Raw genomic sequence first — 4,278 nt, 5'->3', positions numbered from 1 at the left:
CCTCGTAAGTACATGTAAGTAAGTCCATAGAAACGTAGGTTCGTAAGCACACAAGTAAGTAAGTAAGTACGTAAATATGTAAGTAGGTACGTAATTATGTAAGTAAGTACGAAAGTTCGTAAGCACGTAAGTACATAAATAAGTAAGTCGTGAATACACAACAAATAGGTCTTCCGAGGTGTATTCGGGGGCGGGCCTGACGGACGGAGGGCCGTATTTTGGTGACCATTTACTAATAGGTTGGGATGAGGGGTGTGATTGGGGCATGTCAAAAATAAAAAAATAGGAGTAGGAGGTTCAACAGCTCCAAAGGGGAAATAGCTTGCGTGATCAAAAAGGAAGATTAAAGGGAATTTTTGAAAATCTGGTCATATTAAAAAAACCATAGACCTTTTTCTTTCCATTCTCTAAATAAGTGCAAAACAATGATGACATAAGAAAAAGATACAAATCTGTTTTTAAAAACCCACTGAATAGATATTTAAAGAGTAGAGCAAAAAAACTTATACGAATTAGGAAGTCTCTGGATCCATTATTTTCACTTGGTAGGAAAATTTATCATTCCTTGTTGTTTCTCATGTAGTCTACATAATATGTTTTTATTATGAAATGTTTGCTTTCATGAGTCGTCTCTCTTTTATTATCTTCTTTTTTCCTTCCCCTTTTGTTCTCCTCTACTCTTACTTCTGGGATATCGGTATTATTTATGTTTTCGAAATAACCCTAATATAAAGTAATGTATTTGCACTTTTCAATCCATTACTACCCTGACAGACCCACGAACGTTCCGAAACATTTTCAGCTTTCTGAAAAGCACTCATTGATTGTCTTTGAAGGAGTTTTAACACCTTCAACAGCTGAGATCATTCAGTACGCGAGTTTTGACTCCCCAGGTCAGGGTCGACCTAGATTTAGAGGGCAACAACGTCCCAGAAGAAAAGCCGAGATATTGGGTAAAAATTGTTCCCACACGGGAATTAAACTCAGGTCTTCTACGTGCGACGGCAAATTGCCTAGTAATTCAAATATAGACGCTTGTGAGAAGCATTCAGTGCAAGTCGCCATTATTCAGATACTCAAACACTAACATACTGACCAAAGTAGTACACTGATTTTAAGACGAGTAGCTATTATCAGGTGGGTAAATGAGAAAAAAGTGTGTAAAATGCCGGTGGTAAACAAAAAGTTGAACTTCCTTGTCTGACTGCCCACCACGCTTAGAGAACACTTCCAACATTTCGCTACCTCAGAATAACAAACTTCTATCTGCTCAATGCCAAGGTTAATGAAATTTGATGTCGAATTATTTTTCAGTTTCACATTTCAAGCTTTTTCGAAAGCTATTCTTTGAATATCTTGATAAGACTGAATATTTTTACGATTTTGATAGAGAAGGGTCAACCATTGGTCTTTTGACCTAATGGTTTTAGTAATTTAAAAAGGCCAAAATGTCGAATAGAGCTTTGTAATTCTTAGGTAATGATGTGCTTCTCAACATTTACTGGCTTTCAGATGGCTCTAGAGCCCGGGATGGCGCAGCAAATGTGTTGGAATCGCTTCGTTTTGCTTCCCGTTATAAAGTTTTCGTTCCGACGGTTCAGTCCACAGGGTACACCAGGCTTAACGGTAGAAATTGCCAAAAACACTTATTGTATCTAGAAATGGCACATTGGGAGGCTTTTTAAAAGTCTCTTTACTACTGTCCGAGAATCAATTTCTACAAATCTTGAAAGTATGCTCTTAAATGTGTTTTCAGCAAATTCAGAAAATACGTCTGTTGCTTTGAGGTAATAGTCCAATCTTTGATTGCGAATATCTCAGTATTTTGTCTTGGGCACAAGTGCAGCCTTCCTATACTGATCTGTCGTTCATTTTTAAAACCCTATCCGTACGCCCTGCGGTCATTTTGTACACCGGGGTTGTATTCTTTACATTTTAGAATACTTATATTACGAAGATATTTTTGAAACTTTCTTTTTCTCAAAAAATCATTTTGACAGACTGCTATGCAAAGCGTAGGGATCAGATTAACGAGTAAATTTCCTCTTTGCAAAGTGGTGGCACAGAGTTCCCGACGTCGTATGGATACGATAGTAAAACACGACGTATGGCGTATTCCTTTGAGCTTGGTGTCAAACGAAAGGAAACATTAATTGTTTTCTCATCAGACCAAAAACTCAAATTATGAAAGCAAGTGGCCTAAACCGTCAAGATTCATCACATGTGTTCATGGGGGAGGGGGGTATGAAACATAGCATTTTATAGGAAAACATTACTGTAGTTTCATTTTCAAAACAAACGGCATATGATATTACATTTTGACAGAAAATCATAAATACTCGACGGTGACTTCATAATCAACTAGGAAATCGTCCCAATTGTTTCCGAATTTTCATACATTTGACAGCCTCGAAGCTACCTGGAACGGGTTGTGGAATATAAACAGTTCGTTGTCTCGTCTGCAAGTACATGTAATTAAACTACACCCCCCCCCCCCCCTGCCGTACTCGGACGCCACATGACATGACAACCTCTTTGGCCTAAGAAGAAAACATGGGGCGGGGGCGGGGCGATTTCTTCGCACACACTTTGTGTTCTATTTTGGCTTCCCCCAAGACCGGCGTCTTTAGGCTCTTTGTCGTCACGTGCAGCAGACTTGAGTTTGATTCTCGTGTGGGGAATTTTTTTTATTTCTATCGAGTGTCTTGGTCTTTCTGTCAGGACGTTCCATTCCTCTCATGCCGGGTTGGCATTACTGGCGGGTTGAAGCCAACCTCCTAAATGATCTAAATTGTGTCTTTGGGGGCGTTAAAAACACCTACGTTTATTTTATTTTAACAAAGATCTACACTCAAATTCGTCTTCCCCATGGAGGTTGTTTATTTCCCACTCAAACCAAGGCTCAATGTCCTCCAGCACTCTCAAGTTTCATTTCCTTCGTGTGTTATACTTTGTTTCATCTTTTCTTCTTCTTGCTGTTTTCTTTTCTCTTCCAAAGAACATTTTCCCATTTTCGCTCTGTGTCCGGTATCTCAGACAACCTCTCTTCGCCTGATTACATATGGAGTGGACACAGGAGAAGCGAGAGGTATCGTGCGCCAGAGCTAAGTACGCTCAACTCGGCAAACAGCCTCTGGTCCTGAACGTAAGGCCCGGCGAGCGCAGGGAAAATTTCCACTCGTCGCACGGTTGCGAAGTGTGACGTCACTAAGTGGTGAAGAGGGGCGAACGGGCGAAAATTGCCTCATTTGCATGCTCGCAGCCGTCCGACGAGTGGAAATTTTCATTGCGTGCCCGTTGCCTCAGCTCAGAAGACAACAAAGGGAAATCACTCTGTGGACAAACTATAGAGGCAAGTCACGTCCAAGACTGGCCTTCGAAAAGTTCACTTTTCACTGCCTTATTTTTGGTTGTGTTTTTTTTTCTCAGCTCGGTGATCTCATGGTTTTTTGGGTTTTTTAAAAATAGATAAGAACTCCCAGATCTTCTAGCACAGAAAGCATCATATATGCCTAGTTTACCCAAAAAGTTTGTTTGGCGATCAGTGTCAAATTCTAAGCAAACTGTTAAATATTTTTTGGGCTCATTCTTTTTTAACCGAGGGCAATCAGCTCCGTAAACAAGTATGATACTAGCTGAGTTAACGGTGCGTCCGGAAAATTTATCGTCCGTTGGGCTTATAACAGTTTTTTACACGTACGGAGCTTACTTTGTCGCTGAAATTGGTCTACATATATAATGCACCATTTCATATTACAGAATGAAGGAGAAATAGATACAACTCTTTTTCTTCTCCTCGCCAACATCCAATTAAACATTTTTTCACCCCCACCCCCCACCCTGCGAAAAAACAAAACAAAATAACCACACCAACAAAAAACAACAACCAAAAACCCAGCAACAAAACAAGAGCAAACCAAAACAAATAAAAAAGACATACATTAAAAAATGACCCAAGACACCGCCCCCCCCCCCAAAAAAAAAAAGTTTTAAACCACACTGAACAGATGTGACATACCTTTGCAGTTTTCCCTCCTTGGATCCCTACTGCAGAAGAAGTGCTGGAAGCTAGGATCATAGAGCTGACAAAGATCTCCCCTGTAACACACGAAAAAAGAAAAGAAAAACATAAATCATGAGATATACTATGTTATTTTTGTTACATCACTGCAAAGTACTGCTGAAATCAGCATTAGGCAAAAGAAAACGGAAAGACAAAAATAGAATTTTGATAAAACTATTGGGTAAAAGTACATTTAGCCCCCCCCCCCCCCCCCC

General features: G+C 39.9%; 1 protein-coding gene across 6 annotated transcripts in view; it reads right to left on the bottom strand.

The window, feature by feature from the left end:
• The window catches only part of LOC101851800 (chitinase-like protein PB1E7.04c), a gene marked incomplete at its 5' end in the record, with an annotated part of 143,348 nt that overhangs the window by 93,613 nt on the left and 45,457 nt on the right, over positions 1–4,278 (bottom strand). For all 6 annotated transcript variants that reach the window (XM_013081861.2, XM_035969475.1, XM_005097202.3 and 3 more), the window contains 1 exon segment: positions 4,019–4,098.

Source organism: Aplysia californica, unplaced genomic scaffold, assembly GCF_000002075.1.
Source record: "Aplysia californica isolate F4 #8 unplaced genomic scaffold, AplCal3.0 scaffold00149, whole genome shotgun sequence".
Taxonomy (NCBI): Eukaryota; Metazoa; Mollusca; class Gastropoda; order Aplysiida; family Aplysiidae; genus Aplysia; species Aplysia californica.
This window is presented reverse-complemented; position numbering and strand designations above follow the sequence as displayed.